This window comes from Otolemur garnettii, unplaced genomic scaffold (assembly GCF_000181295.1).
Source record: "Otolemur garnettii isolate 467f Iridium unplaced genomic scaffold, OtoGar3 scaffold00020, whole genome shotgun sequence".
NCBI lineage: Eukaryota > Metazoa > Chordata > Mammalia > Primates > Galagidae > Otolemur > Otolemur garnettii.
The window spans coordinates 2,383,373-2,394,978 of NW_003852415.1; the positions used below are offsets into that span (position 1 = coordinate 2,383,373).

The 11,606-nt window shown below is 36.5% G+C and overlaps 1 protein-coding gene across 1 annotated transcript in view; it reads left to right on the forward strand.

The window, feature by feature from the left end:
- The window catches only part of TTLL5 (tubulin tyrosine ligase like 5), a 308,822-nt gene that overhangs the window by 109,954 nt on the left and 187,262 nt on the right, over positions 1–11,606 (forward strand). The window lies entirely within an intron of this gene.

An 11,606-nucleotide genomic window follows, 5' to 3' on the forward strand; every position in this document is an offset into this window, starting at 1 on the left:
ATCTGGGGATCTTATAAATCATGTTTATGCCTTGTCCACTTCTCTCCCCTAAAGTCAAGTATTGGTACTTAAAAGCTGCTTAGGTGATTTTATTGTGAAGCCATGATACAGATTGCTGGAGAAAACTATTACCTGGGTGGAAAATTTAAAATCATCTTGCGACTTTCTGATGGTAATGTGGCAATCTCAGGACATTAGCATGGATAGAAAACATGGGAAAGGAAAGACAAAACATCTTGGTGAAGACTTAACTCTTCTATTTGATTTTTTTGTAGATAGATTCTACATTGCATTTGTCTGTTTATTTATTAAAAAAACCAATACCAAAGGTTACATGTCATTTATTTCTATTTCCATAACATTTTTTGAAATGACAAAATTTTAGAGTGGAGAATACATTAATGGGGCAGAGGATGGGTAGGGGGTGTGTGGGTTATAAAAAGTTAACATGGAGGATATTTAGAGTGAAAATTATTCAGTATCTCATCTGTGGTTAGTGATACATGATAGTACACAGGTAATAAAATTGTTGTGATCCATATACAAATGTATACAAGTAGAACTGGGAAAATGCATAAAAAAGTGTTAAGTGAAAGGAAATTGAGGAGAAATGTTTTAAAAGGAAAACAAAAACCTATTTAAACGTGAGTAGCACTGTAGTGATTAGAGCCCAACTTTTGTTTAGAGACAATGGGGAGCATCCTTTTTTAGAAGTTTTTTTTTTTCCATTGTAGAAAATCTATTTCTGATGAACATCCTTTTCGGACCCCCTAAGTATCAAATTTGATTTCTTTCCAAAAACAGTTCTATGAAAGTAGGAAGAACAATGCCATCGGAGACTTAAGCCCTAGGTTTAAATGTAAACCTGTTAAGCTCTGGCTCGGCGCCTGTGGCTCAAGTGGCTAAGGCGCCAGCCACATACACCTAAGGTGGCAGGTTCGAATCCCCAGCCCGGGCCCACCAAACAACAATGATGGCTGCAACCAAAAAATGGCCAGGCGTTGTGGCGGGCGCCTGTGGTCCCAGCTACTTGGGAGGCTGAGGCAGGAGACTCGCTTGAGCCCAGGAGTTGGAGGTTGCTGTGAGCGTGATGCCATGGCACTCAACCCAGGGGGATAGCTTGAGGCTCCGTCTCAAAAAAAAAAAAAAAAAAAACCTGTTAAGCTCTGACATTAGCAGGTCACAAAATCATCTTATCCCTCTCCTTTATATAAATGGAGCTAATAACAGCCTTCTTCAAATGGCTGTTGTGAGGAGTAAGTGTAATCAGCTTTGTACATAGACAAATGCAAGAAATTGTTAGTTTTTCTCTAGAATTTATTTGTCCTTTCTCTTTTGTGTTTTTATTAAAGTTCCCTCCAGTTCACAGCACTCTACTTTTCTCAGAAAATGTTCTTAATTTATCTGCCTTTCCCCAAAGGTGCCTCCCCGGTCTAATTCCATACTGAATTTCTGTAATAAAAATTTCAGGAGTACATGTATGTATGAACTCAAGAGAGACTGTCTAAATAGCATACTCTAACCCAGTTGTCCTTTCTACTTCTGTAGGGGAAACCCAAGAAGAAGCTTATTGGCAGGAAGAACACGGTAACTGAATTTTAAAAGTTGAGAAATTCTTTCCATGTGCATAATATGTGACCATGCACAGACTAAGTATAATACTTTACATAACCATTTTCAGTTTGGCTCAGCTTGAATAGTAACATAAAAAAGTTTCCCTTTTAAAAAGATTCTGTGGCTACTTTTTACTAAGTTTGAGATTTACTTTATTATAACTATAGTTATATCATTTCAACCAATAATAATAATGTTGTCATTTGGCTGTGTGAGACTGTCCAGAGTGTTAATGAGGTTTCAAGGTTATTGTCATGTTCAAGTCAAATACGAGTTTGTGTTTTGGCCCTGGCATACCTGAGGCATACAACTGTGTGCCTTATGGGACTGAGCAGAACCTGCTTCCAGTTTGCCACAAAATACCTGAGGCTTTTTATCTGGGCAGAGTAGGAAAAGGTCATAGAATAAGGGCCTCCCTGAAGATTATGTTCACAACAAATACTCTTGAACGTAAACACACACCTTTGGTTATAGAGAGTTTGTGTTTGTGCTGTACCTATTTAATAAGCATTGTGATAACAGTAAGAAAGAAACCCTTCTATGTCTAGGTTTTTGTATTGCATTTAAAAATTAAGATAAACTTGGTTTCTCATCTAGGCCTTTTAAAGCAGAAATCTAATTTTTCTGTGAAGAAAGAAAACATTATGATTGCCATTTAATTAAGGGGACACTGAGTTCAAGTTTGTAGCTTGTTTCTCACACTTAGTTTATAATCTTCATCTATTTTTTAGTCAAGGAATATGCTTCCCTAGAATATACTGCTTCCTAGAATAGTATGTGTTGTGGAGTATACAATTCGAAAATTGGGAAAAAAAAGAAAAGAAAAATATCTTAAACAATAGAAATATATAAACATCAGTGGGTTCTGTCCTTTATTTATTGGCACTCATTTTATATTGCCACCAGTAGGGGTCCTTGGGTGGTATAGGAGCGTAAGCAAATGAAAGTTGGCATACGATAGACCATAGGCTGGAGCAGGAAACACATCTTAGTATATTTAAAAGGATCAAAATGATATAGAGTGTGTTCTTTGACCACAGTGGAATTGGATATCAATAACAATAGGAAACCTCAAGTATTGGGAAATTAAACAGACTATTCCTAAATAACCTATAGGTCAAAAAAGAAATCTCAAGAAAAATTAGAAACCATATGAAAATGAAAGTGCTATAACATCAAATGCCGCTAAAGTAGTGCTTTAAAGGAAATTTATAGCTTTAAATGCTTATATTAAAAACTGAGGACAAAATTACTGATGTTGTCCATTTTAAGAAACTGGTAAAAGCAGAATAACTCAAAGTGAGTAGAAGAGAGGAAATGATGAAGGGCAGAAAACAAATCAAAGACAAACAATAAAATTAACAAAATTCAAAATTTATTCATTTGGTAAGCTTGCAAGAGTTGATTAAGACTTAGACTGATCTAGAAAAAAGAGAAAGAAAACACTAATAATATCAGATCTAAAAGAAAGGATATCACTATATATCCTACAAACATAAAATGGATAGTAAGGTGGGGAAGATTTCAAGGAAATATTATTAATAACCTTATTTATTCCATTACTTTGACAATTTAGGTGAAAAGACCACATTTCTTCAGAGAGGGGATATTTACCCAAACTGATAACACCTGAAATAGAAATTTTGAAGACTCCTATGTGTATTTGAGAAAATTACATTTTTCCTAGCTTTCTGGGAGGCCGTGGTGGGTGGATCAGCTGAGCTCAGGAGTTCCATACCAGCCTGAGCAAAAAGGGCCATCATTACTGAAAATAGAAAAACTAGTCCAACATATTGGTGGATGCCTTTTGTCTCAGCTATTCCAGAGGCTGAGACTAGAGAATCACTTGAGCCCAAGAGTTTAAGGTTGCTGTGAGCTGTGATGCCATGATACCTCAAGCTCATGGTGACTAAGTTTCAAAAAAGAAAATTGAATTTTTAATCAAAAATCTTCCTGCAAAGAAAACTTCAGAGTCATTGGTTTCCCTGGTGAATTCTGTCAAATGTATAAGGAAAATTAGCACCAACTCAGCATAAACTTTTTCAAAAATATAGGAAGGGTTGCTTCCCAGTTTACCTTATGATGCCAGCATTATTATGATACCAAAACCTAATATATATATTAAAAAAGAAGGAAATTGTAGACTGTGATTTGTGAACATAGACACAAAATTTCTTAAAAGAGTATTAGCAAATTTAATTCATAGGTATATAAAAAGGATAATGTATATGACTGAGATTTTTCCCAGTAATACAAATTTGATGTAACATTTGAAAATTAGTCAATATAATTCACCATATTAATTAAAGGCAAAAAACTGCATGATCATTTCATTAGATATTTAAAAAACTGATGAAATTCAGCACATATTTATGAGAAAAACTCTTAGCAAATCAGGAATAGAAGGAATCTTATTCAATCTGATAAAGGCCCTATGTGAAAAACCTATTGCTTTCATCATATTTGTTAAAATATTAAAGGCTTGCCCCTCATGATTAGTAATATGGCAAGAAAGATGTCCACTCATCCCACTTTTATTCACACTGTACTTTAACATGTTGCCACACTAGAAAAAAAATTTCTTCCTTGGGGCCATGGTGTTTTATTATGAAAATAGAATAAAAATGTCAAAAACATAATGATCCTTTCCTTTTTTTGTTGTTTGTTTGTTTGTTTGGAGACAGACTCTCACTATGTCGCCCTCGGTAGAGTGCTAGGGCATCACATCTCACAAACTCATGGGCTTAACCGATTCTCTTGCCTCAGCCTCCTGAGTGGCTGGGACTACAGGTGCCTGCCACAATGCCTGGCTATTTTTTTGTTGTAGTTGCCATTGTTTGGCAGGCCTGGGGCTGGGTTCGAACCTATCAGCCCCAGTGTATGTGGCTAACACTCTAGCTGCTGAGCTACAGGCACCAAGTCCAATGATCCTTTCTAATTAAATGAATAAAAAAATTTTTTAATTGTTTTCTGTGTGTGAGTAATATGCAACTCACATGGTGCTAGAATCAATTTTTACACTGCATGCCATGTGAGTTATATGTGACTCATGACATACTTGTTGAATATATTTCTGAAAATTGACTCTTTTCTCATTCTACAAGTATTTAGTTTTGTCTGGAGTGGATCTAGGATAGTCCTGGATGACCACCTGAACCATACCCTCCCAAGAATGTGCAACAATATCACATTGCCACTTACCATCCTATTGATTTTGGTCAAAGTGCAGCCAGGCAAACATTCAAGGAGAAGTGTGCAGTTGGAAGTTATGGTGGTTGGAGAGCACAGTACAGCACTTGTGGCCTGTGTGGGCTGGCTGGAGCAGGGTGACTGGAGGTGGAGGAGACATGCCGATCAATTGCAGCAAAAACACAGAGCAGAGGTTTCACGGTGCGCAGGCATGCTATTTACTTTCCTGCCTATCCACTAGTTCTACTTTAGTTCTACCAAAGCATTTTTTGTTCTCAAAGGAAAAGAAAGTGAGTGTACACACTTGCATATGAAGTGCATAAAACACAACTATAGCCTAGGATGAAGGAAGAAAGAGAAGGGAGGGTGGTGCGTTGATAGAGGGAGGGTTTATGGGGGACCACACCTATGGAGCATATTACAAGTACAAGTTAGATCTATCAGATGTAGAACACAAATGTCTAAATGTTGTAACTGGGTAAATGAGGTGAAGGCTATGTTGATTAGTAGGATGTAAGCACCGCCAATTTGTACACATAATCAACACACTGAATCCCATACCGGCATAAATGTATTCATGATCTATACACAAATGACTTAATAAAAAAAAAAAGAAAGAAAGAAAGTGAGTGTAAGGAATTATTGGAGGAAATGGGAACAAAGTTTTGGACAGGAGTGATGAAAATATTGATCTATTTAGTGATGATTCAGAGGAGTGATGTCCTAGTGGAGATAGTGGTTACAGTTCTCATAGCAGTTGCAGCCCACTGAGAAAAACTAGAAGAACATTACATGATGATCTTCTCAGTGGTGAATGTTGTTCAGAGTCTCTTATTGAAACAACTGAATCAGTTGTAGCTGATTTCAGTGAGAGTGATTCTTCATCAAATGTTTCTGAAGAACCTGTAGTAACTAGTGTAAATTCTTTGACCTGGAGTACAGTTCCAGGAAGTAACATGAAGATTTTTTTACTTTGTTGACAGTAACCCTGGTGTTCCAGCCAAAAAGGCACCTTATGATTTTTCAAATTCTTCATACTAGATGATGTTATTGACTCCGTGGTGAAAGAATCTAATATCTATGTGAATCAGACTTTACAAAAGGGTAACATCAAACCCTACTCTCAACTAAAATGTGCTATGATGTTAATTCTCAAGAAATGGAACAATTTGGGGGAGTATTTAGGATGGGCCTTGGTAAGAAACCAAGGCTTCCAGACTATTGATCAGAAAACGTTTTGTATGACAATTCATTGAACAAGCTTACATCATATAATTGCTTTGAAATGCTTCTGAGAATATGGCATTTCTCTAACAAGGAAGAATGTCCTCCTGTTGACCTTCTCTTCAAGGTCCAGCCACTTCTTGATCATCTTAAAAGGTTCAGGTTGCTGTAGTTTCAAATTAGGAAATATGGATTGAGGAAACAATGGTGCCATTTTGTGGATGTTTGAGTTTCATATAGTACATAAAAAGTATGCATCACAAATTTGGAATAAAACTTTTCAGACTGGCTCAGCACCTGTGGCTCAAGTGGCTAAGGCGCCAGCCACATACACCTAAGTTGGTGGGTTCAGATCCAGCGGGCCTGCCAAACAACAATGATGGCTGCAACCAAAAGGTAGCCGGGCACTGTGGCGGGTGCCTGTGGTCCCATCTACTTGGGAGGCGGAGGCAGGAGACTTGCTTGAGTCCAGGAGTTGGAGGTTGCTGTGAGCTGTGATGCCATGGCACTCTACCCAGGGCAACAACTCAAGGCTCTGTCTCAAAAAAAAGCCTTTTCAGACTGCCTGAAAGAGAGTTATACCTGGAATGTGAAAATTTATTATGGGAAGGAAGCAAGATCTGTCATTTCTGTTTTGTCCTCAGTTATCATGAAGCTGAAAGTTTACTAAATAGTAGATGTGTTTCATACACTGACAGCTATTACACCGGCACCCACCTAGTTCATCAACTCCTCTTGCACTCTGTGTATCTGGTGGGCACACTAAGAAGTAACAGGCTACTAACCCCACCAGATTTAGGAAAGGCAAAGCTGAACAAGAACAAGGCAATTGCTTGAGAAAGTGACATGGAGTTGTCCTCAAATGGAACGATTAGAGCCATGTACTGATGCTAAGTTCTATGCATGGTAGGGACACTAAAGCAGTTTAAATAAGAAAAGGTGTTGTAGAAAAAACACGTATGATTGTAGATTATAATAATTTGAAAGTGTTCATTGATCTCTCAGATCAACTGACATCATAACCATGTTCTTCGAGATGTGGCGTAAACTGGTTCATAAAGTTAGCAATAGAGCTAATCACAGGATCAGCTTTGGTGAATTTGCTTGTTCTCTACAGAGCTGTGAACAAAGAGACTCAATCATAAAATTCAGAAAACAAGTTAGCCTAAAACTGCTCCAGACAGATCAAACACCTACTGCAGTGCTGTCCCTCCCATTACCATCTGTGACTTGTTCTTTGATGAAGAGGAGTCCTGTCAGAGGAAGATGGGCTGTGTATTTCAAAAACACAAGCTCAGAGAGGATGTGAATATGCCATGAAGATGTCAACAGCATGGAGATGCAGCACATGTAATGTGTACTTTTGTGTAGAAGGCTTTTTCCTAAAACATACATCAATAAAGTAATATAAAACCTTGACAATTAATCAGTAATATAAAAAGTAACTTGAAAAATAGTTAATAGCTGGGCGCGGTGGCTCCTGCCTGTAATCCCAGCACTGTGAGAGGCTGAGGCGGGAGGATTGCTTGAACTCAGGAGTTCGAGGCTTGTCTGAGTAAGAGACTTTATGAAAAAACTTGAAAAACCCAGCTGGGCACCGCTGTGAGTGCCTGTAATCTGATTGGCTTCGAAGGCTGAGGCAGCAGGATGCCCACAACCTGAGTCTGAGGTTGCAGTGAGCTGGGACGCCTTTGCACTCTGCTCAGGGCATAGGGGAGAACTCTGTCTCGACACAAAAAAACCATAATAACAATAAATAAAAAAATAAATTAATTAATTAAAGAGAAATAGTTCATAAGGGTAAAATATTTTTCTTGATTTATCAAGTTTAAGTGTAATTTAAAGGTAAACATAAATAGAAAAAAATGCATTGATTTATATTCATTTAATCTATGTTTTTAGAATTATCAATATTAATTGTAACAAGAACATCAGTGAGTAAGATTTTCATGAACTGAATGCAGGGTCAGTTCACCCAGGGGGCCACCTATCATGTAACATGTATGCCATGGATGGCAACATGAGTTGCCTGTACACCATCCTGCACCCAAGGTCAAGAGATTATGTGAGTAATATACTTCAAGAGGCCCCAGGCTCAAAACTAGCATGAGTTAAATATAGCTCACACAACAGTTAATATGCTATTTCCTAGGTAGTATAATAAAGCAAGAGAGGGAGGGAAGAAATACACACAGATTAAAAAGGCAGAAGTAAAATGTCTGGTTTTGGATGACACAACCAGGTTAGTAGAACATCTAAAGGTGTTTACAGAATGACTATCAGGACACAGAAGTGCATTTAGTAAGGTCTTAGGATACAAGATCAATATATTGTACTAGAATGTATTATATTTTAATACACGATTAGTACATAACTGGAAATTTTTACAGTAGCATTTGAAAATATGAAATGCTTAGGCACAAATTTAACAAAACATGTTCAATACCTATGCACTAAAACCTATTAAATATTACTGAAAGAGATTAAAAAAGAACTAAATGAATGGAGAGACATACTATGCTCATGGATTGGCAGAATTGATATTTTTAAAATAATCCATTCTTCTCAAATTGATCTGAAGATCTAGTGTAATCTAAATCATTATTCAGTAGATTTCTTTGTAGAAACTGAGCAACTTATAAAAACTTTATATGGGAATGTAAAAGACTTAGAATGTCCAAAGAAATGTCGAAAACGACTTAGAGTACCTAACTTAAATACTGTAATTCTGCATTAATAAGACTTTGGGAACTGATCAGTGAAACAGAATAGGGAGCCCAGAAACAGAAATGACATTGAGCCCAGAAATCAAATGACATTGATATGGTCATTTGATTTTCAACAAAAGGTGTATGTAATCTAATGGGAAAAGGAAACTTTTTAACAAATGGGGCTGGTGTAACTGGATGGCATATTTAAAAACAAAGAACCCCAGCCTCTGTCTCTTGGAGAAATTAGAATTGGTTCATTTACACAAGCACAAAAGCTATTATTAATACTATACAACTTCTTGAGAAAAACATAGAATATCTCTGTGACTTTGGGCTTGGCTCAAGTTTTTAGGCCTGACATACAAAGCAGTAAACAAAAATAAGTTAAATTTTCTCAGAATTAAAATTACAAGGTAAACTTAGGAAACTCATTAGGCAAATTGTAGACTGTGTGAAGATACTTGTTAATTATATCTGACAAAGGATTTGAATCTAGAAAATAATACAACTTAATAAGAAAAAGACAACCCAGTTACAAAAGAGTAAAATATTTGAACAGACACCTCAAAAGGAAGATATATGAATTGCCAATGTGCTTATAGAAGATGTGCTTCCTATTAGCTATTAGGGAATTACAAGTTAAAGCCATGTTATAGTGGTAAACATCTAATATGTAGCAGAATGGATCGGCTGGGAAGGGGCAAGAAAGCTTTTCAAGTTGATAGAGTTTGGGTTATGTAGCTCTAAATGTTTGTCAGAAACCCTTAAATGGATGTTTAATATTTGGGCATTTGTCTATATGTAATTTTTAGGACACCCCAAAATTCTATAACACAAATATTAAACTCAAGATAGTAATGATATATGCATGTTGAAATATTTAGCAGGAGAGTGCATTGATACCTGTTACTTTAAAATATTTTAAATGTTCACTGTACAATTCTTTAAACTTTTCTATTTTAAATATTTTCATAATAAATTGTTAGAAAAATACAATGAAACAGATGTAACTAAAAGGTACTACAACTTATTTATAAGAAATTTAATTGCTTATGAATTAACCAATATTTATAAGTCAGCTATATGCTGGGCAGTCTCATAAACATCATAGATACAGTGATCAACAGCACAAGCATGGCCCTTGCCTTCATAGAACTTAACAATTCTTGTTTATCAGATTTGTATTTCCCCCCACATTTCCTATCTTTCATCCCTTGTACAATTAAGGATTTGCCCGTTTAACTAGAACAGATAAACTATGAAGTATCTTACTTCACAATTGTTATTTAAAAATATCTCTAGATGTAGCTTCTCCATGTCTCTTGAGCTTTTAGGATTCCTGCTTTCAGAAGCTTTTTATTGAGTTTTTGCTGATAATTTTCCCAAAAGAAATCTTTTTTTCTCCTAAAGAGTAGAATTCTTGGCAATGTAGGCAGAAACACTCTTGTGTATGTAATGAACAATGGCTCATGAGTGTAAACACTGGGCTTTAGTTTATTAGGTTGTCTAGTTAACTTCTACTCATTCAGTTAGGATGACCCAAAACTGTCTGAAATCACTGACAGAGTCACTATTACATTGACAGATTCAGACAGAATCACAATTACATTTTTAAAAGACATGTCTTTAGAGAGAGGAATATTTGTATGCTTATAAGATGGAAATGTCACTGTTAAGCTATATTCATGTTTGCATATACACTTATCAAATTTGACCAAGTTGGCCAGACATTACTAAATAAATGGTTTAAGTGATTTTATTTTTCTATCAGATTTGTTTCATTTTCTTTATTTTTTTATTTGACTAAATATTTTCATAGCTCTGTAGTCTTTGGGACTATGACAAGATAGGTCTGAACCAGTTTTAAAAGTTCACTAATTAGGTTCCCGTTTCTAGTCCCAATGTCAAAACCTTCCTGTTCTTGGCTTAATGTCCTGCTCTGAAGAGAAGACCTCCAAAAGATTTACTATCCATTCTATCCACCCTGAAATCCCTGGCAGAAGGTCCTAAATAGACCAAAACACAACCTCATGCTCAGAGGAGTTAGGATAATTACTCACACTTTTGAGTTCTAGAAAGAGAATACAGAGACAACCAGTTAGTTTTACTTCTGAGTGTACAGAGTTGGCTACATGCTTTCAGACACTGATAGGGATATGTCTTTTCTGATCCCATTACTCAGAGCCCTCTCTTTTTTTTTGGTGATTTGGTTATGTCTGCCTTCCTTTTACCACCCAGTCCTTGTCTAGACTGGGCCTGATAACTGTCACTTCCCAGGTTCCTAACATAGCCCCCTTTTCCCATCCCATTTCTCATGCATGGCCTGGTTAAATTTGGCCTTGTCCTACATCTGTTGCCTGCCCTTTTCCGGGCCGCTGACTCTAATTCCTGACCTGTATTCAATATCTGGAAAGTCCCCAGGGAGGGGCCGCCTCTCCCCATCTCCACGTGTAGCCAGTGGGGCAGAAGCCTTGGCAGTTCTTCATGTCAGCATACTGGAGATTTAGTGCACCTCTGGGTCTTGGTACCTTTTCACTGAGATCCTTCTTTGTTGGGTCTCTGTTATCTTGGTACTACTTGCCATGTTCACAGATTATCAGCCATTTCCCCTATCATCTCAATCTCTGTGAAATCAGATTTTGTATACATTCAAAAGGATATTTATATCATGCTGAGTAGATCATTTTCATTATATAAGGTATTGGGTAGCACTGAATACTTAAAGATACTTAAACATTGTCTTCAGATCTATACTTTTTTCAAAACATTTAATAAATTCAGATAGGCTACTAATGAGGTTTTAATGTAGATTCCAATATTCTTATCTGTCACTCTTTTTTAGAATTCTTTTTTTTTTTTTTTGAGACA